This window comes from Bos indicus, chromosome 8 (genome assembly GCF_029378745.1).
Source record: "Bos indicus isolate NIAB-ARS_2022 breed Sahiwal x Tharparkar chromosome 8, NIAB-ARS_B.indTharparkar_mat_pri_1.0, whole genome shotgun sequence".
NCBI lineage: Eukaryota > Metazoa > Chordata > Mammalia > Artiodactyla > Bovidae > Bos > Bos indicus.
The window spans coordinates 41975435-41998220 of record NC_091767.1 but is presented as its reverse complement, the minus strand read 5'-3'; the positions used below and the strand labels follow the sequence as shown (position 1 = coordinate 41998220).

At 42.6% G+C, this 22786-nt stretch overlaps 1 long non-coding RNA gene across 2 annotated transcripts in view; it reads right to left on the bottom strand.

Annotated features, from left to right (window-relative positions):
* Positions 1-282: 282 nt before the first annotated feature.
* Positions 283-22786, bottom strand: part of LOC109562922 (uncharacterized) — a 59330-nt gene continuing 36826 nt past the window's right edge. For both annotated transcript variants that reach the window (XR_011568044.1, XR_011568045.1), the window contains 4 exons: positions 18996-19037; positions 18228-18369; positions 2496-2670; positions 283-1022 (listed from right to left, as the gene is read on the bottom strand). This is a non-coding gene — a long non-coding RNA (uncharacterized lncRNA). The remainder of the gene's footprint in view (positions 1023-2495; positions 2671-18227; positions 18370-18995; positions 19038-22786) is intronic.

Genomic DNA, 22786 nt, shown 5'->3' with positions numbered 1-22786 from the left:
AAGACTGCCAGCAAGTGCAATAGAGAATACATGACCTTTGATACTGGAGCCAGAGTTTGAACCGTTTATTATTTATTCTTGAGTAAGCTCTGCTAAGTCACATATTCACTCTAAGCTTTTGTTTTTCTCATCAAGAAAATAGCGATAATATTATTACTGATTATTTCTTATATGTTCTTCATTCCTACAAAAGTTGAAGCAGATTGAGTTTCTTTAGAGGCAAGAATCATAGACTATTCAATATTTTCTCTTACAAAACAAATAATGAAATAGTTGATTGAGTGACCTCATTAATTTCCTTTTATTAATGTACTTTTTTTTTTTTTCTGTACCAACTGACTGAGAAAAACTGGTTAAAAAAAGAAACACACCTGAGGTTGGAAGAAATGATGCATTTCATTTCTCAAATTTGCAAGAGTGAAGTGAGGGGTGGACTTACATCTCTGCAGAGTTCCACTCCTTAGACTTCTCCTCCCCCTCTCCCTAGAGTGTGTGTGAGTGCAAACGTATATTGGTTTAGAGGTTCTGCTTGGATAAATGTTTCAGAGCCAATAAATCTGTCACAGTAGCTCTCAAGCTGAGCCAAGGTGAACAATCGCACAGTAATTTCTCCAGAGCCTCAGGGTACCAGGCAGCACAAGCAGGGAGGTCGCCAGATGCCTCCTCACCTTATGCCCAGAAGCAGAGACGTCACCCCACAGGAACAGGAGCTTCCCCAGATGCTGCATCTACCGGGTGGTAAAATTCTTTGTCAAACAGCAGAGCAATCAGATGTAAAACACAGAGGGAAAAAACAGAAGCACATAAAAATAACTGGTTCTCACAGTGATTCTGGTGAGTGGTAGACTGCAGGTGAAAATAAGTGCTCATTATGCAAGGCAGTGTGGTGGTGGTGCTCAGAAAAGGTTAGTGCGTAGCTCCCTTGTTTCAGCTGCATGTGCCATAGACACCCACTCTCACAAAAGCACTAGGTTGTCCATGATGGTTTCATTTTTTGCAGTTTATTTCTAGTAATGAAAAATCTGGAAGAGAATAAAAATTCTCATAAGATAGGAGTTGATAAGCTACATCATACAACGGAGTGTTCTGTAAGCACTCAAATCATACAGATCTCTATACACACAAATGGAAGGTTTCTGAGATATACTCTTCATAGTGACTGGGAGCGTGACCTTTGGAGCCAGTCTGCCTGAGCTCAAACGCCTGTGTGACACTGGGCAATTAGCGTCCCAACTCTGTGCCTCAGCTTGTTCACATATAGAATGAGGGTAACGGTAATACGTAAGCAGTAGAGTCATTGTGAGCATCAAAATGAACTCCTATGAAAAGTGCTTATAACAATCTTGGATTCACATAATAATACTAAACTAATTATGTGAGCTATTACGTTATATATGAGCTATGATGAGCAGTAGTGGTAGTAACTAAAAATAATAAGCTAATGCTAACTGCTTATGTCTGGGGCTTATACTTGTGGGCTTGAAGTGAAAGAGTAGCACTTTTCATGTTCATTTTAGACCATTTGGATTAGTTACAGTGAACATAATACTTATATTAAAAAGTAATTGAAAGTATTCGAAATATATTGGATAAGAAGACTGCTGTTTTGAAAGTCTAACATGTAACAAACAGGGACTTAACCAAAAATCACAATTACTGAGGGCTGTGTTTTTAAAACATTAGAAACTGATTGATGTAAGCAATCCCTTACACTGAATGCCTTGTGGCTGCATTGCATTGTACACTTAGCAAAATGTTTTCACGTTCATGAGTTGATTCAATCCAACTAACTGGATTATTAATGAATTCCCTTAATCCTTGTAAAGTGAATGTTCATACTTATTATTCCAAATAAGGGAAGAGAGAGAGGAAGTGAGACAGTTGGCTGTTGGTTGTTTGGGTTTTGTTGTCATTTTTATTGTTTCCCTGCTCACAGCAAAGCTGGACAGGCTACGAGATTGAAGCTTAGAGTGTTAAGGGCTTGCTTAAACTCAGACAACTTCTAGTAATAGAAATGGAGAAAATCCAGGTTTCCCAAGGCAAAGCTCTTTCTACCAAACCATAATTACCCTGTAAACATGCTAGATTTATAATTCTACCCTATACACAGAAACTATCAAGTATTTAGTTTGGTAAGAAGGTGGGATTTTAGTGGATCAGCAGGAGAAAACATCTAAAAAGTCAGTTCCCCAAGTTTATAAACAAAGCTTATCACTGCCCCAGGAAATTATGACCTGTGTGAATGGCAGCTGACAATAGAACATATAGTTGGCTCCTGTCCAAAGCACCCTCAGGTGGGGTAATGCTAATAAGATATGGCCCTAGGGTGAGATGATAAACAGATGAAATTGGTAGAGCCAAGAGTGTAATTAAAGATAGTTGCTTTGGGATGTGGCTGAGGTCACTAAAACAATGAACAAATTTAAAAAAGTAAGCCAAATAGCAAGATAACAATAAGCACCTTTAGCAAGTTGCTTTTCTGTCTGGTTTCTTACCTCTAAAAGTGAAGAGGTTGGACTAGCTGACCTCTAAGATGCCTTTCATCCATCTGTTCATCCATTCAACAAATAGGCATTGAGTGATTTTTGTGTGTGTGTTTGTAGATCCAGGTACTAATGAAACAAGTTGAATGAGACAGATGAGGTCACTTTTCTCAAGAAGTGGTGGGGGCTGGACAAGAAAGAAAAATATCAGACAGTGATAAGTGTTACCCAAAGAATTAAAAATAGGCTGATGGTAAAGAAAGTGATTGAATGAGCAGTCTAGGTGGGTCCCCTATGAAGGATTCTCTGAGGAGGCGACTTTTTACTTGAGATTATTGAATGTGCCCTGTAAAAATGAGAGAAGCTCCCAGGCAGAAGAAGGGCTGGTTCAAAGACTCTGAGGAAGGAATGAGCTTGTGTTGTGAGGAACCAAATGAAGGATTGATAGACAAGTGAGAACATGTATGGTTCTGTAAATCATAAAGACTTTTGGAGGATTTCAAGCAGTAGCAGGGTCTGATTTATGCCTCTAAAAGTTTACCAGGATTGCTCTGTACAAGGCTGGAAGCAGGTATCCCAGGTAAGAAGCTACTGCGGTAGTCTAGAAGAAATACTATGATCTCTTTAAGGTAAGAGTCAAGAAAATACAGAAGATTGGACGGATTTAAGACATTTATGGGAGTAGAATCAATAGTATTTATAGATAAATGGCTTTTGTGGGTTAAGTGAAAGAATTTCAAGGGTAATTGTCAGATTTGGAGCTTGAGCAAGTGGCTGGATGTTGGTGCCATTTTCTAAAATGGGAAGAAAGAAAGAGAGATATAAGGGTTAGTTAAGATGTGTACAGATAGCAGTGGCTCTGGAGTTTGATAGTCGTCATGCTAAGCACTGGATGTCTATTGAACATCTGTATAAAGATCTGAGAGTAGGCAACTAGAGTCAGGAGTCATGAAAATACAATATGTTGTTTAATTGTGTGTGGCTTTTGTGACTCCATGGACTGTAGCCTGCTAGGCTCCTCTGTCCATGGGATTTTCCAGGCAAGCATACTGGAGTGGGCTGCCATTTCCTTCTCCAGGGGATCTTCCCAACCCAGAGATGGAACCCGAGTCTCCTGCATTGGCAGGATGATGCTTTACCATTGAGCCACCAGGGAAGTCTGGAGATACAACAGAATTGAAGATAAATGCATGGAGTCATTAGTGTAAAAATATGAACTAGATGGAATCACCTAAAGAGACCTGATAGACAGTAGAGATGGGGTGAGTAAACAGGATCCTGGAGTACTCTTGACCTTGAGGAGGTCAACCTAATAAAGGAGGAGAGGGAAGAGTGGCTAGTGTGATAGGAGATAGAAACACAACCAGGAAAATGTGGTATCAAGGGAAACTTTAAGAAGCAAAAAGCAATCCAGTGTATTAAATGCTGCTAGGAGGTCTAGTTATAATAACACCAGAAAATCAAGTATTTGATTCCACATGAAGGAAATCATGTTTAAGGATCCAGCTATGTCCATCACTACTGTGTTTCTAGATCTTGAGGACTGGGGGAGGAATTCCTGGCAAATGTATTGTTGAGAGGTTCAGAGCGTTGAATTGAAAGTCCTATCCAGGACAGCCTAGTGTGACTGTTCCAATATGTAGAAAATCTCAATCATCAAGAGGATAAATAAACATGTGGTTTCAGCAGAATCACTGAAAAAGGAGATGAATGTACATCAAGATAAATGTAATTAATATGTATGTAATTATCTTAATGAGTAGAATGGATCTACATGCAGTGATTACATGTTATACAGAAGTAAGGGTTGTATATAAGTTGGCATCAATCCAGAAGTCAGGTTTATAATAGCTGCTGCTAAGTTGCTGCTAAGTCACTTCAGTCGTGTCCAACTCTGTGGGACCCCATAGATGGCAGCCCATCAGGCTCCCCTGTCCCTGGGATTCTCCAGGCAAGAACACTGGAGTGGGTTGCCATTTCCTTCTCCAATGCATGAAAGTGAAAAGTGGAAGTGAAGTCGCTCAGTCGTGTCTGACTCCCAGCGACCCCACGGACCGCAGCCCACTGGGCTCCTCCGTCCATGGGATTTTCCAGGCAGGAGTACTGGAGTAGGGTGCCATTGCCTTCTCTGTTATAATAGCTATCATGTAACTATTAGATTTTTCACCTCAACAGTTGATGTTTCAGTATGTGGCAGAAACTGAAGAATAATTCTTCTATTGGTTAGACTGCCTTCCTGTAGGAAAATAATTTATAAAGCTGACTAGGGGTAGAAAGAGAATTCTGAGGACGTAGGTCAGCAAGAACCAAACAGCTCTACCTTAAGATGAGTAAGAATTTAGTAGTGAGGAAGAATTTGATAAGGAATATAGTGGGGAGACAGAGTTGAAGTTGCAGACAGAGCAGGAGATGTTTTAGGAACCACATATCTCACACTGAATTTGTTTGTGCTGCCATAATAGAAATTGTCTCAAGTTTTCTCAAGACTTCAATTTTACATAAATAAATACATTGTATGCTTAGAGAAAATCCTGTAGGACCTGACATTTAGAAATCTCTCAATTAAAAAGCCAACTCATCACCCAGTTATTCTACAGTGCACTTTACAGTCAACAAAACAAATCTAAGCACATTGAGCATCCAGAATTTATTTTAACCTAACCTTAAAAAAAATAAGTACAGAAAACCAATGATTACTTGACAGTTGAAGAAAGATTCTGACGTAAAAGACAGAGACATCAAAATGGAAGCAAGGAAGAAAGAAAACTCAAAAGAGACAGCACACTAAAAAGAAGAAAACTTTAATAGAATTATACTTAATGACCTCAGAAAGAGAAGATAAGCTATTGTTAAAACAAGGTCAGGATACTATTTGGAGGAGGAAACAGACAGAACAGGCTCCATCTTGGGCCAGACTGCGGACTTTGAGCTATATGCCCTGTATCTATGGAAACGATATACTAACTGGAAAACCAGACCCCCCGGATGGAAGAGCCCCAGGACTTGTACCTAGACTCTCCATCACCTAAAAGAATACCCTAATTATCTGAGTAACCAAATAGAATCATAAATTCTATTATGCTTATTGGGGTATGACCACAGGCCTATTGATGATTGTCCATTGTTAACTACTGAGGCTTAAGGCATATGAATCACAGGTTTAAGGCATATGAATCATGGGTTAACTTTGATTGTATCTTTCTTTTCCTTTGTTCAGACTAGTTTCAGAGAATTTGGGGAGGTGGCTTTGAGCACATACACTTAGGGTATATAAAGTTTTCACAAAAACTGGTCAGGGTCCTTGGCTACAACACTATGAAGAAAAAGGAATAAGCAGACACTTTTATTAGCATAATAAAGTGTTTTAAAAATATAAAATTTTAATTTAAATTTAAAATTACATGGATAAAAATATATTTATATGTTTATATATATATGGAAAATAAAATATCTCAAAAATTTTTAAAAATAGAAAACAAGGTTAAACTAGAAGGTTTAAATCAAGAGGCCCAACATCCTATGGTAACAATGCAGAAGAGAAAAATGTCAAAAGGAATATTACAAGAACATTTTTTAGACATGCAGAAAAGTCCTATTGAGCACCCAGCACAATAAATGAGAAAATACCCACCAAGTTGTAAATTTTAGAATATCAGGAAGATAGTAAAAAAGAAAGGGAAAAAAACAAGTCACAGATAAACTAGAATAAGAGGGTGGTGAACACCATATCCAGTGCTATCAAACTAGAATACAAACATTTTCTGACATTTAAGATCTAGAAAGTATTTCTCTCCCATGTACCTTTCCTCAAGTCTTCTAAAGGTCTTATTATTTAGCAGCTAAGTTGTATCCAACTCTTTGCAACCTCATGGACTGCAGCATGCAAGGCTCCTCTGTCCTCCACTATGTCCGGGAATTTGCTCAAATTCAAGTCCATCAAATTGGTAATGCTATCTAGCCATCTCACCATCTGCCACCCCCATTCTTTCAATTTTTCCCAGCATCAAGGTCTTTTCCATTGGGTGGCCAAAGTGTTGGGGAGCTACAGCAACTTTCCTTCCAATGAGTATTCTGGGTTGATTTCCTTTAGGGTTGACTGGTTGGATCTCCTTACTTCCCACTAAAGCAATAAGATTCACCAAGAAAGAAGAAATGATATCCAGAAAACAAAGAATCAATACAGAAAGGAGATATAGGAAATTCCCCAGAAAATAGTAAAAATAAACCCTACTATGACAGCAGAGACAGCTGTAGTAAGTAAGCAATCCAGATGAATATGAGAGGACAGGGACATACCGGAGAAAGAGCTCTATTAAAAAAACATTTACCAACTGCTTATCTGGTTGGTTCGCTTGTTTAGAAGTTTTTTCCAAAGGCTGTATTGCTGGAGTTGGGAATGTGGATGCAGAAGCCAGACTGGCCGGGTTCAAATCCTTCCTCTGCCACTGTGGTCAGACAGATAGCCTCCCTGTGCTTCATGTTTTCTATCTATAAAATTGGGTCATAATGTACTTACCTCATAGTTATTTCAGAATGGAAGAATATATTTTCAAATGAAGTGACTGACAAGAGATTAATCTCAAAAATTAAAAAAAAAAAAAAAACTCAATCAAAAAATGGGCAGAAGACTTGACAAACCAGTATGTTACACTCATACATTGTTCTCCTAATCTATGTTAATGAAACTATATATTTGTATGGAAATCTGCCTTTCTTCAAGATTTATGTCAATCATTTTATGGCCCAGGATGACCACCTGGTGCCAGGGTTATCTTGAAGGAGGAAACAGCCAGAACAGGCTCCATCTTGAAAACAGGACTCCATCTTGGGCCAGACTGTGGACTTTGAGCTATATGCCCATGAATATGTCTATGAAAATGACATACCAACTGGAAAACCAGACCCCCTCCCCCAACCCAGGGCTCATACCTAGACTCTCTGTCACCTAAAAGAATACCCTAATTATCTGTGTAACCAAATAGAATCATAAATTTTATAATGCTTATTGGGGTATGACCACAGGCCTATTGATGATTGTCCACTGTTAACTACTTAGGCTTAAGGTATACGAATCACGGGTTGACTTTAATTGTATCTTTCTTTTCCTTTGTTCAGACTAGTTTCTGAGAATTTGGGGAGGTGGATTTGAGCACGTACACTTAGGGTATATAAGGTTTTTCACAAAAACTGGTCAGGGTCCTTGGCTAAGAGGAGACTCTGCCTTGGGTTCACCGGTGTAATAAACTGCACTCCACTATCTGCATTGTCCTTCTGAGTGAGTTTGTTTCCCGGAATGCATGGCTACAACATTTGGTGCATTGGCTGGGAAATTCAGTTTGAGGAGACAAGTCCCACTTGGGACTACTCAGAAGCCTTCTGGCTTGGATCTTCTAGAGGAGGAAGGCACCTCACCTTTCTGGAAGGATTCTGTTTCTCAGCGCCTGGACCTTTAACGTTAGCAGTAGTGGATGGCAGCAGGGGAACTGAGCACTCAGGTGAGGAGGAACCCACCCAGCAGGGTGGAAGAGGGGGCCTGATCACCGCCCTGGGAAGGACTAGAAGAGGCATGGACCCACAGGAGCCTAGAATAGGCAGGTGGTGGTGATGGCCTGGTACACAGGTTGACAAGCGTGTTAGGGCTTAGGAAGGAAATTCGTGAATGTTATTTAGGAGGTGGTGTCCACGCCATCTTGCAGAAAATTATTACCAAGCAGTCACCAGGGGATTATTAGGAGAAGAAACTTGGTCTTTGTGTGCTCATATTCTGCCCTCCCCAAGGAGGTATCCCATCTGCTGTGAAATTCTTGACCCCCTCAGAATTGTCAGGCTAGAAGGAGAAGGAGTATGAATTGGCTTTTCTGGAGACGGCCTGGGACATGGGATATTTAACCCATCTGTGTTTTCATCTACACCTGATCAAGCCCACCAAGGCAGAATGGACTTTAAAAAGTTAAGGGAGAAACAGTCTTGGACCATGTGGTGTTCTGGTTCAGTCGTGCTGACCAGCAGGTAAAGACACACCAATCCCCCTTCTCCCTCTGGGATCTGGCAGGTAAGGCTCTTCTCACCCCAATTAGGAAGGAAGCAGAATGGTAATTTAAGTGTTTCATTGAGTGGAAATATCAGAAGAACATAGGGTACTAAGAACTTCATAGACAGAATGAAAAGGAAAAGTAGAAGAAGGTCCAAGAAGATAAGCAAGCTGGGGGAAGTGAATGTAAGGCAACTGTATTGGAGTGCAGGATTAAAAATTTAAAGAAGGGATTTGGAGGAGACTATGGGGTGAAGATGACGCCTAATCGCCTCCACATACTCTGTGAGGTCGAATGGCCCCCTATGGGAGTAGGATGGCCACCAGAGAACACCATGAACTCAAAAACAGTGGAAGCAGTCTATACAGTAGTCACAGGAGAGCCAGGACACCCGGATCAATATCCATATATTGACTCATGGCTAGGGTTAGCTCAAGACCCTCTTCCTTGGATGAGGTTCTATATCCAGAAGGCAAAGCGAAAAATATTAATGGCACAAAAATTGACTGAATAAATAAAAAAGAAATTCAACAAGATTTGGACGGGGATGACCTGACTCCTCCCCTATACTGGATAATGATGCGCCTGCCTCCCAGTGCTCCACCAGGACCAGAGGCCACCTTAATGCCCAGTGCAGGGCCAGGTGAAGTCCCTGCAGCAGCCGCTGCTCCTCCACCAGCTCTCCCGGAGATCGTAGAGCCATCATTTCGGCAGGCTCTGATCCCAGCGATGGAGACCTCTGGTCAACGCCCCCAGGATTCCACCTCAGCTGGACCTCATAGATCGTATCCACCTTTCCTGGTGAGTATTGATGGAAAGGGGGAAGAAAACATAGGAATTAGACAGAGGCTGTGCTCTGCCAAGGAACAGGGGGAAAGAACCCCATTACAGATGCCCCTCAGAGAGCTACAACAGCCTCCAGTTCAGGAAGCATGTGGGCACTACCATCCGCCCCTTGTAGCCTATTATTTATTACCATCCATTTTCCTCTACAGATATATTAAACTGGCAGAGGCACACTCCACCATACTCGGAGGAGCCACAAGCCATGATTAGGCTAATGGAGATTATTTTTCAAACCCACCACACTACCTGGGATGACATAATCCAACTACTAGTCTCCCTTTTGAGCACTGAGGAAAGACACAGGATCCTAACTGAGGCCAGAAAATGGTTAAGAGAAATGGCACCTGAGGGTACTGCAAACCTGCAGCCGTGGGCAGAACTAGCCACCCCCGATGAGAGCCCCAACTGGGACTGTAACACAGAGGAAGGGAGGGGCCACCTGGAGAGAGATCGGGTGGCTATTTTACAAGGTCTCGAGAGGGGGGCCTGAAAACCTATAAGGAGGGCAAAACCCTCCAAAGTGATTCAAAGGGAAAGTGAATCACCCTCTGAATTCTACGAAAGACTGTGCAAGGCCTGTAGACTTTATACGCCAATAGATCCAGAGGCTGCTGGGTCTCAGATGGTGATAAATGCAGCCTCTGTGTCTCAAGCCTACCCCAAAAATGTCAGATGGGGGGACACCAAGTTACTCATTAATTTTTATACATCCCTGAATGCCCAATACCTTTGTTGGGAAGAGACTTGCTGTCTAAATTGGGGGCACAAGTGACCTTCCTCCCTTCCCCCCGCAAAAGACCCACTCTTCGCATGGGCTCAACCACCTATTTATTCTTCCTCTCGGTAACCTCTCAGGATGAATGGAGGTTGCACGATCTCCCAGAAGGGAAACTGGATGGGCTAAACAGTTGAGAGAGAGAGAGAGAGTTAACTCAACAATTCCCTGAGGTCTGGGTGGAATACAACCCCCCCTCCCCACCAGGCTTGCAAAACAAGTCCCACTGGTAATAGAACTCAAACCCAGTACAATTACATCAGCACCCACCTTGGGCCTGCCAGACCTTGCTAAGCCGTTTACTCTTTACGTGACTGAAATGGACAAGGTGGCTATGGGACACGGGACAGACCCGTGGCTTATCTCCCAAAATGGCAGTACAATGTTGCCACCAGGTGGCTGGGATGCTTATGGGAAGTTGCTGCAGTTGGCTTACTGGTCTGGGAGGCAACCAAGCTGACTTTGGGCCAAGATTTGATGGTAAAAGTCCTGCATGAGGTCAACACTCTTCTGCGAGGGGACCCCCATAAATGGCTGTCGACATCCCAGATTACTCAATACCAGGGACTGTTATGTGAGAACCCCCATGTTACTATTGAGTCTTGTCAGGCCCTGAATCTGGCCACTCTCCTTCCTGTGGAAGAAGGTGGGCCCTCACATGATGGCAAGGAAATATGCCCACAGCCCTGACTTGAGAGACCAGCCAATCCTGGACCCAAATTTGGTCCTGTACACCAAGGGCACCAGCCTGCTGAAACAAGGACAGTGATTGTTGGGATATGCAGTAGTCATGGAAGAAACCATCGTTGAGGTTAGCTCTCTGCCATCACACTGGTCTGCTCAATGGGCTGAACTATATGCTCTAGTTCGGGCCCTCCAGCTGTCAAAAGGCAAGAAGACAAACATTTACACAGACTCCAGGTATGCTTTTGCCACACTACATGTACACAGGGGTCTATATAAGGAGAGAGGCCTTTTGACAGCTAGTGAAGAACATATTAAAAATAAGGAAGAAATTAAGACCCTATTAGATGCTGCCTGGGAACCAGAAAGGGTTGCCATCATACACTGCCGAGGACATAGAAAAAAGGATACCTCCGGGCTTGGGGAAACAGACTGGCAGATAAGACCATTAAACAAGCAGCCGAGGGCTTGAGAGTGACAAGTGAAGCCCCTGTTAAAGCTCTCATATTGGCAGAGCTGCCTGAGCTAACGCTGGACTATCCAAAATACACTGAAGCCCAAAACCGACTAGCCAAAGCAGAAGGGGCCATCAAGACTGAAAAGTGATGGTGGGAATTGCCAAGTGGCAAATTATTGGTACCAGAGGAGCTGGCACCCACTCTGGTAAGTCAAACACACCAAGCGACCCACCTAGGCCATGAGAAACTGGAAGAGCTAATCTGAAAATATTTTTGGTTCCCCGCCTCTCTTCTTTATGCAGGACAGAATCTCAGAACTGCACTGTCTGCTCACAGGTCAGTGCTGCCTCTCAACACAGACAGAAACTTCTGGGGACTCAGCTAAAAGGCACGCTGCCCTTTGAACACCTGGAAGTGGACTTCACTGAAATGAAGCCTCATCGACACTACCGTTACCTGCTGGTCATGGTATGTATGTTCTAGGGATGGGTAGAAGCTTTTCCTACCCGGACTGAAAGAGCATCAGAGTAACCCAGTGCCTGCTTAGGGAGATAATTTCCAGATTTGGATTTCCTATCAGCATTGGATTGGACAATGGCCCAGCTTTCATAGCTGATTTAGTATAAGTAAGCAAAACTTTAAACATCAAGTGGAAATTACACATAGCATATGGGCCCCAGAGTTTTGGGATGTGGAAGGTACCAACTTAAAGAGACACTCTTCAAGTGGATCATAGAGACTGACTGCTCCTGGGTGGACTTGTATCTGATGACTACTGCTCAGACTCAGGATGACCCCATGGTCCCATGGCTATTCTCCATATGAAATGGTGTATGGGAGGTCCCCTCCCATAATAAAATAGGTGTCAACAAATTTGCCTCAGGTAAGGGGAGATGAGATTTCACAGCAGTTGGAACAACTGGGTAAGGTAATAAATCAGGTAACTAAGTTTGTACAAGAAAGGCTGTCATTCCTCCTTGGGGAACAGATTCATGAATTTGTGCCCAGGGATCAGGTATGGGTCAAGGGCTGGAAACACAACTCCTTGGCCCCACATTGGAAGGGTCCATACACTGTTGTTCTAACCACCCCTATGGCAGTTAAAGTTGCAGGTGTCACTCTCTGGATCCACCACATGAAGAGAACATACCACGCAGACCCAGAAAATGCTGAGTGGACTGAGCAGAGGGACCCTACTGACCCTCGAGAGACTAAGATCATCCTTAAGAAGAAGACGGAAAAGAAAATCCCAGACGAGCCTCTTCAGGATGAAGCCGCATAATCAATTCCTGCTGCTTGGCCTCATCAACGTGATTTTGAATTAAACTTCTGTTTCAACTCAGGACAATGTTTTCATTTCATGGACACATTCCTACGTGGACTTCCACAACACCTCCAACTGCTGGGTATGTGGGGCTATGCCTCTGTCTGTGATGGATGGGCTTCCTTGGTTGGTGTCACCACTCTGCCAAGGAGATTTTTAAGCCACTCTGCTCTTTTCTGGGACAACAAAAAGAGACTTTCCTTCCTCTTGTCAATCATAATCTCTCCTTGCTTTCTTGGTGTAAGCCAGACCTACAGTCATTAGATTCGGGTCATGGGGCTACATTTGATGTAAACACCAGTTTCATAGACGTAACAAAAGCCTATACCTCATATTTAAAGAACAAAAAGGGGAAAGCTCCCTGACCAGCAAAGGAGGACAGGCCTCTAGGTATGTTGAACAATTCTACCAAGTCTGGGATGAATATCTCTGGATGACCCCAGAAAAGGGTCAATTAATTACTCCCACTGCTATATGCTGGGAACAAAAGAACAAAGGGTAGGTGACCGTCCATTAGACCCCAAAGAACTAAAATATATGGGGTATCTATCCCCTGAACCATGTAAACAAACATTCGAAGTCACATACCACCCCAACCAGTCCATCCATTGGCCAGGCTCTGATTGGAAATATAACCCTGGAATCTGCTGGGTGGCGCCCAATGGAACACAATGGCTTTGTGGGCTTAACCTTTGGCCTTGGTTACCAATCAGCTGGGTAGGCCGATGCACACTGGGATTCGCTTTTGCCCATGGCAGCATAAAACCTAACCTACAACAAGCCCCGGTAAATCTACCTTATTTACGTGCTAGGTGGACAAAGTCTGTGTTTCAGTGGTATGAGTATATTGCTGCCTTATTCGTACCTTCTATAGGGACAACAGATATTATGATTACAGTAGAAGCCTTGACTAATTTCACAAAACAGGCCCTCCTAGAAAGTGCTAAAGCCATCCAAGCCTTAAATGAAGAACAAATACAAATGAGAAAAGCAGTAATTCAAAATAGAATGGCTTTGGACATGCTCACAGCTGCTCAAGGAGGGACCTGTTGCTATAATTAAGGTTGAATGTTGTGTATATATTCCTGATTTATCTGGCAATGTATCAGCTGCTCTAGATGACATGAAAAACCAGGTAAAAGCAACATCAAATGAAAACATTCCTTTTTGGACTTCAGTCCTATCTTGGGTGAAGGGTGATTGGTAGAAAACTATATTTACCATTGTTATAGTTACTTTGATAGTTCTGCTTTGTGGACTCTGCATTTTACAAAGTATTATGAACTTTGTAACCTAAAGGTTGGTGTCGTTCTCCCAAATTGGCAGTCAGAGAGCCAGGGTGCAATATATCCCGATGAATAATGCTCATACTATGAGTTAAGAGCATCAAGAGGGGGAATGAAGGAGGAAACAGACAGAACAGGCTCCATCTTGAAAGCAGGACTCCATCTTGGGCCAGACTGTGGACTTTGAGCTATATGCCCACTATCTATGGAAATGACATACCAACTGGGAAACTAGACCCCCCGGATGGAAGAGCCCCAGGGCTTTTACCTAGACTCTCTGTCACCTAAAAGAATACCCTAATTATCTGTGTAACCAAATAGAATTATAAATTCTACTATGCTTATTGGGGTATGCTAAGCTGCTGCTAAGTCACTTCAGTCGTGTCTGACCCTGTGCGACCCCATAGATGGCAGCCCACCAGGCTCCCCCGTCCCTGGGATTCTCCAGGCAAGAACACTGGAGTGGGTTGCCATTTCCTTCTCCAATGCATGAAAGTGAAAAGTGAAAGTGAAGTTGCTCAGTGATGTCCAACCCTCAGCGACCCCATGGACTGCAGCCTTCCAGGCTCCTCCATCCATGGGATTCTCCAGGCAAGAGTACTGGAGTGGGGTGCCATTGCCTTCTCCATGACCACAGGCCTATTGATAATAGTCCACTGTTAACTACCTAGGCTTAAGGCATATGAATCATGGGTTTAAGGCATATGAATCATAGGTTAACTTTTATTGTATTTCTCTTTTCCTTTGTTCAGACTAGTTTCAGAGAATTTGGGGAGATGGGTTTGAGCACATACACTTAGGGTATAAAAGGTTTTCACAAAAACCTGTTGGGGTCCTTGGCTAACAGGAGACTCTGCCTTGGGTCCGCCAGTGTAATAAACTGCACTCCACTATCTGCATTGTCCTTCTGAGTGAGTTTTTTTCCTGGAATGCATGGCCACAACATTCTCAAAATGCACGTTGTGGGTGAGGGGCCTGGTGCCATTCTCTGAATTTTGAGACATTTCCTTTCTTTAATTAGCAGATTGCTGGTAGCTATGTAACATTCATCTAAAGATTAGCAGGGGGGCACTCATTCTGCCCCCTTCCGATGTCTATGTCAGAAGCTTTCTCTATCTCTTTTATACTTTAATAAAACTTTATTACACAAAAGCTCTGAGCAGTCAAGCCTCATCTCTGGCCCCAGATTGAATTCTTCTCCTCTGGAGGCCAAGAATCCTGGTGTCTTTTGTGGTTCAGCAACAACCTTTCAATATCCCCTCACACCCAGTTAAAATGACCATCATTAAAAACGTCTACAAACAAAGAATGCTAGAGAGGGTATAGAGAAAAGGGAACCCTCCTGCACGGATGATGGTGATGTAAATTGATACAGCCTCTATGGAGAACAGCATGAGGGTTTCTTTTAAAACTAAAAATGGAGCTACCGTATGACCCCACTGGTCACATACCCTGAGAAGACCCTAATTCAAAAAGACATATGCTAGTATCAGAAAATTACTACAGCTAATCAGTGAATTTAGCAAAGTTGCAGGATACAAAATCATTACACAAAAATCATTTACATTTCTATATACTAACAATGAAAAAAAGAGAAATTAAGGAATCAATCCCATTCACCACTGCAACAAAAAGAAATAAGGAATAAACTTACCTAAGGAGACAAAAGAACTGTACACAGAAAATTATAAGACACTGATTGAAGAAATCAAAGATGACATAAACAGATGGAGAGATAGTCTATGTTCCTGGATAGGAAGAATCAATATTGTGAAAATGACTATATTACCAAACTCAATCTACAGATTCAATGCAATCTCTATTAAATTGGAAGCTTCCCTGGTGGCTCAGATGGTAAAGTGTCTACAATGCGGGAGACCCCGGTTCGATTCTTGGGTTGGGAAGATCCCCTGGAGAAGGAAATGGCAATCCACTCCAGGACTATTGCCTGGAAAATCCCATGGACAGAGGAGCCTGGTAGGCTACAGGTATATCTCTATTAAATTACCAATGGCATTTTTCACAGAGCTAGAACAAAAAATTTCACAATTCATATGGAAACACAAAAGACCCCAAATAGCCAAAGCAGTGTTGAGAAAGAAGAATGGAGCTGGAGGAATCAACCTTCCTGACTTCAGGTTATATTACAAAGCTACAGTCATCAAGACAGTATGGTACTGGCACAAAGACAGAAATATAGGCCACTGGAACAAGATAGAAAGCCCAGAAATAAACTCATGCACCTATGAGTACCTTGTTTTTGACAAAGGAGGCAAGAATATACAATGAGGCAAAGACAGCCTCTTCAATAAATGGTGCTGGGGCAACTGGACAGCTACATGTAAAAGAATGAAATTAGAACACATCCTAGGACCATACACAAAGATAAACCCAAAATGGATTAAAGACCTAAATGAAAGACCAGAAACTATAAAACTCTTAGAGGAAAACATAAGCAGAATACTTGATGACATAAATCAAAGCAAGATCCTCTGTGACCCACCTCATAGAGTATAAGAAATAAAAACAAAAGTAAACAAGTGGGACCTGATTAAACTTAAAAGTTTTTGCACAGCAAAGGAAACTATAAGCAAGGTGAAAAGACAACCCTCAGGATGGGAGAAAATAATAGCAAATGAAACAACTGACAAAGGATTAATTTCCAAAATATACAAACAGCTCATACAACTCAATGCCAGAAAAACAAACAACCCAATCAAAAAGTGGGAAAAAGACCTAAACAGACATCTCTCTGAAGAAGACATACAGATGGCTAAAAAGCACATGAAAAGATGCTCAACATCACTCATTAGTAGAGAAATGCAAATCAAAACTACAATGAGATATCACCTCACACTGGTCAGAATGGCCCTCATCAAAAAGTCTACAAACAAATGCTGGAGAGGGTGTGGAGAAAAGGGAATGCTCTTGCACTGTTGGTGGGAGTGTAAATTGATACAGTCACTATGAAAGACGTTATGGAGATTCCTTAAAAAACTAGAACTGAAACCATCATATGAGCCAGCAATCCCACTCCTAGGCATATACCCCGAGGAAACCAAAATTGAAAAGGACACGTGTATCCCATTGTTCATTGCAGCACTATTTACAATAGCTAGAACATGGAACCTAGATGTCCTAGAACAATAGCATGTCCTAGATGCTATATAGATGTCCTAGGACAATAGCAACCTAGATGTCCATCGACAAATGAATGGATAAAGAAGTTGTGCTACATATACAGAATGGAATATTTCTCAGCCACAAAAAGTAATGCATTTGAGTCAGTTCTGATGAGGTGGATGAACCTAGAACTTATTATACAGAGTGAAGTGAGTTAGAAAGAGAAAGAGAAATATCACATTCTAATGCACATATACAGAATCTAGAAAAATGGTACTGAAGGATTTATTTATAGGGCAGCAGTGGAGAAACAGACATAGAGAATAGACTTATGGACATGGGGAGAGGGGAGGAGAGGGTGAGATGTATGGAAAGAGTAACATGGAGACTAGCATTACCATATGTAAAATAGATAGCAACAGGAATTTGCTGTATGGCTCAGGAAACTCAAACAGGGGCTCTGTATCAACTTAGAGGGGTGGGATGGGGAAGGAGATGGTAAGGAGGTCCAAAGGGAGGGGATATAAGTATACCTACAGCTGATTTATGTTGAGGTTTGACAGAAAACGACAAAATTCTGTAAAGCAATTATCCTTCAATAAAAAATAAATTAAAAAAAAAAAAAGACATATGCACTCCAATGTTCATTGCAGCATTATTTACAATATCTCAGACATGGAAACAACCTAAATATCCATCAACACATGTGGATGGGGAAGAGGTGGTACATATATACAATGGAATATTCCTCAGCCATTAAAAGGAACAAACTTGGGTAATTTGTAGAGATATGGATGGACCTGGAGCCTGTTATACAGAGTGAAGTAAATCAGAAAGAGAAAAACAAATACTGTATACTACTGCATTGATGTGGAATCTAGAAAAATGGTACTGTCCTGGTGTGCTTAGTCACTTAAGGCAGGAATAGAGACGCACATGTAGAGAATGGATGTGTGGACATGGGGTTGGGATGAACTGGGAAACAGGGATTGACATAAATGTGCTACAGTGTGTAAAATAGACAGCTAATGGGAACCTGCTATACAGCACAGGGAGCTCAGCTCAGTGCTCTGTGGTGACCTAGATAGGCGTGATGGGGAGTGGGAGGGAGATCTAAGAGGGAGGGACTATATTATACGTATAGCTGATTCACTTCATTGTACAGCATAGACTAACAGCATTATAAAGCAATTACAGTCTGATAAAAAATTCATACCTTGAATCTTATGGGCTCATAGAGGGGCTGAAAGTGAAAGTGAAGTCATGTCTGACTCTGTGCAATCCCACGGACTGAAGCCACCTGTCGCCTCCGTCCATGGAATTTTCCAGGCAAGAGTACTGGAGTGAGGGCTGGGAAACTGTAAAACACACACAGAGAAAACTAAGTAGTTTTTAAAACATAAGTAATTTATCAGCTCTAGGACAAAATAATAAGTGAATAAGAAAGGAAACATAATAATAGTAGGTGTCTTGCTCAATAGTGACTATTCCAAAGTCAGAAACTGCAGAAGAATGAAAACTGTAGTGTAACAAACTGGAAGGGCAGAGGAAGGATAAAGGATGTGAGATAACTCTTTACCACAATAGGAAGTGAATGGACGTAGCATTCTGTTTGGAATGAGGAATTTAATACTAAAAGGAATAAGGAAATATGTTTAAAATAGCCCTGAAAGAATAGGACATTGCAACGATGGCCATTCAGGTACCATGGTAAATGACTGAGTGGGTGAGATAGACTCAAGGGGAGCGATGGCTGCTGCTGGGCCCCAGAGCACCAGCCTCCACGAGAAGCCTCAGGGTTAGAGGTCCACTGTGGGGTTAGCACCACTGGAAACAATGGGAGGAAGAGAAGAGCTGCCCCCCTGAGCATTCTAACCCAAGGACCCTGAACATGGATCTTCCCCATCCCGGGAAGGTTCTTGGCCTGTCTGGAATAGGGCCCTGCAGGGCAACCTAATTCTAAAAATTGATGGGGAAGACTTACCTTTTTGACCTCCACCACCTTGGCTTGACACTACCATCCTTCCTATATATTCACAAAAAAAAGATTACATTTTGGGTTGAAATCATACTTTCCAAAACAGAAAGTCATGACAAAATCGATATTTGAAGACACCTAACTGACACATAAATGAAGTGATAAATATTTCTGTTGTGCTATGATATTAAACAGATTAAAAGGACTGTGCCCATGAACAATCAGAAGAACGAGAGAGAAGGCGTGCAGGTTGCCCATGCAAGGGTGAAGCGTAAGGGAGATCTGATATTATCTGAGCTGCAGCTGATGTTTCAAAGACAAGCCAAGCGGTGAGTACTCTAATGGCTGCCCCACAGGTATCAATGCTGGCTGGCACGCTTCCACTCCAGTGACCCATCCCTGGGGTTTGCCTCCATTCCTGAAATGGCCCCCTTTTCACTCAGGCCCCACACTGTCTTCAAAGGCTGAATAAAAAACAAGGTTAGCCAGCATGGAGGAAGTCATTTAATAAGCACTTTCCTGTCCTGGGGACAGATGTGTTTGGATTTCAGTGAAGGAACTGAAATCCCAGCAGCTGAGCCGGAGAAGGCTGCTCCAGAAGCCCGGAGGGAGATGTAGGGGTCTTATGTTTTGTACCGTCTCTTGGCAACCCTCCTGACTGCTGCTGACCTGTGGCAGAGACCCAGCTCCTTTGCAATGGGCCTTGAAGTGATCACATTTCCATCTGTGTCCAGAAGAAAGAGTGTGGTAAAGTCACAGGGACTCACTCCTTGCTTGGGTCACAGAAACACCAGACACCCGCTGAGAATGAAACCCCACACAAAATAGAAATCCATAGGCGTTTTACAGCAGCCATGGTAAATGAGGATTTTTTAAGAAACAAAGTAAGTGCAGATGATTTTTTTTTTAAAAGAATGTCTGAAATCCTAAGTAAATGGTCTTTGATTTACAATGCCCGTGGATTTTTGGTGTTTTCAACAATAAGCAGGAATACTGAGTTTGGGTTTTTTTTCAATAATAAGCAGGAATATTGAGTTTGGGGTTTCTAAAAAAATCATTTTCTAGAAAGTATTTCCACTTTCTCCCTTTTTTGCCCTCTAGATTAGAGCTATGATAAAAAAGGGGACAGAAGAAAGGAACAAATATTTGTAATGTGCTCATTCTGTGTTGGCATGAGCTCAGAAGCTTTGCCTCTATATACCAAGTTCCTTCTCACAAATCCAAACCCAGACCTTTGTTTCCTCGTATGCACTGCCAGTAAAAAAGAGATTACATTCCATTTATTCACCGAATTCATCTAGGACAACACCATCAGTTCAAACTGTGAGAGCGAATGCGCTTGTCTCTAAGTTATCAATTAAGATTCGTGCTGCGACTCATTTCTCTATTTTGCCAAGTATTTAAAAATCCTCATTATTCGCTGCTCCTCACCTTGCCCAGTGAAAGTTGGCAAGCACTGTTATCCTCACTTAATAACCCATGTTACCCAGGGAATAGCCTGGCTTAGAAGCTATGATACCCAAAGCTCCTGGATAAGCGCTCTGAGTCTCCTGTCTAGACTTGATGAATAATTCACAGATCTAGTTGGTAGAAGTCCAGTCAGAAGTCTGGCAGAGTTGATTGCTTCAGAGCCGTGACATCCAGGGCCCTACTCTTGCCTCATTTTCGTTCTCTCTCTCTGGTGCTTCAGCTTAAGGGAAATTCTCTTCTTTCCCTATTTTTTGAAAAGTTAGGAAAGCACAAGATTAAATCCCAGCCCTCTGCTTGGTTGTTCTTTTCACACATTCAGCCAAAAAAGGAATGAAAGTGGGTCATTTGCAGAGATGTGGATGAACCCAGAATCTCTCATATAGGGTGAGGGAAGTCAGAGAAAAACAAATATTGTATATTAATGCATACATGTGGAATCTAGAAAAATGGTACAGGTGAACCTATCTCCAGGGCAGGAATAGAGATGCAGACGTAGAGAATGGAGATTTGGACAAAGGGTGTTGGGGGAAGGGGAGGGAGGACGAATTGGGAGATTAGGATTAACATATATAAGTCGCTTCAGTCGTGTCCGACTCTGTGCAACCCCATCGACGGCAGCCCCCTGGCTCTCCTGTCCCTGGGATTCTCCAAGCAAGAACACTGGAGTGGGCTGCCATTTCCTTCTCCAATGCAGGAAAGTGAAAAGTGAAAGTGGAGTCGCTCAGTTGTGTCCAACTCTTGGCGACCCCATGGACTGCAGCCCACCAGGCTCCTCCGTCCATGGGATTTTCCAGGCAAGAGTACTGGAGTGGGGTGCCAGTGCCTTCTCCTATATATATATATATACACTACCATGTGCAAAATAGATAGCTAGTGGGAAGCTGCTGTATAGAACAGCGAGGTCAGCTTGGTGCTCCATGGCAATGGGATGGGGGTAGGAGGGAGATTCAAGAGGGAGGGGATATATCTATACATCATATAGATGATTCTCCTCTCTGTACAGCATAAACTAACACAGCATGGCAAAGCAATTTGTTACTCTTAATAAAAAATTTTTTTAATTAAAGTATTTGGACTTCTAGGACATGGGCATGTCAACTGCCTGTTGGCTTTCAGATCTATTTCTGGCTCATCCTCTATTCTGCTGTGTACTACAGGCTCCCTTGCCCTCTAGCTTCAGGTAGTTACTTACAGTTAATTGGGCTTCCCTGGTGGCTTAGATGGTAAAGTGTCTGCCTGCAATGCAGGAGACCCCGGTTTGATCCCTGGGTTGGTAAGATTCCCTGGAGAAGGAAATGGCAATCCACTCCAGCACTCTTGCCTGGAAAATCCCATGGACAGAGGAGCCTCATAGGCTACAGTCCATGTGGTCACAAAGAGTTGGACACGACTGAGCGACTTCACTTTCACTTTCACGGTATAAAGTTGGAGAGAGAGAAACAGAAAGACGATCAGATTTTTCTTTCTCTCCCTCTCACCCTTCCTTCCTATGAGTTTCCAGATCCCGGATCCCACTGGTCCCCTCTCCAGGCATCCCTGTGTGGTTCTAGCTCCTGTCAGGCAATGGGCTCCCTTCCTCCCCTGTCCCTCCAACCCTGGTGGAGATAGCAGCTTCCAGCTATTACTGACCTGCAGCTTCCTTTGTTTCTCCATTTCTTGCCAGATTTTCCATCACCCTTTTAACCAATTATCTACATTAAATCCCATCTGCCTGAAATATGCAGAAGACTGTTTTCCTGGCTCTATCCTGACAGACACCATTCTTAGTTACAAGCTATAGAAACCAACCTTGACATGTTGGCAAGAAAGAATTTTTTTTATGGAAGATACTGGAGAGATCAAAGGATCTCTGGGAGGACTGGAGAGCCAGGCTCAGAAACTGCCAGGGAAGGAGCAATGCTCAAAAATCTTCAAGTGACATTGTGTGGGTGCAGGCGTGCTGGAGGTCTTGGGTCCTGCCATGTGCCACCACCAACACTGGGTGTTGGAAGGTACCATTTGAATTGTTGTCTCTGCTCCCATCTCTCAACAGAATCAACTCTAGGCCTTTCCTACTTCTCTATGACATTTGCTTCCAATTTAGAGAGAGTAGAAATGGATAAATCTGATGGTCAATGCCCAGGTCATGTGCCCACTTGTGGCCACAAAAGTATCTGACATTTTCCATTCCTATCATGCGAGATGGGCTCTTTTTAGGCAGAATTCCCTAAATACAGGAGAGAGACTTGGCAGCTGGAGAGACCTTGAGGGAATGAGTGATAGTTGGTCAGTTGTGTCTGACTGTTTGTGACCCCATGGACTGTAGCATGCTGGGTTCTTTTGTCCAT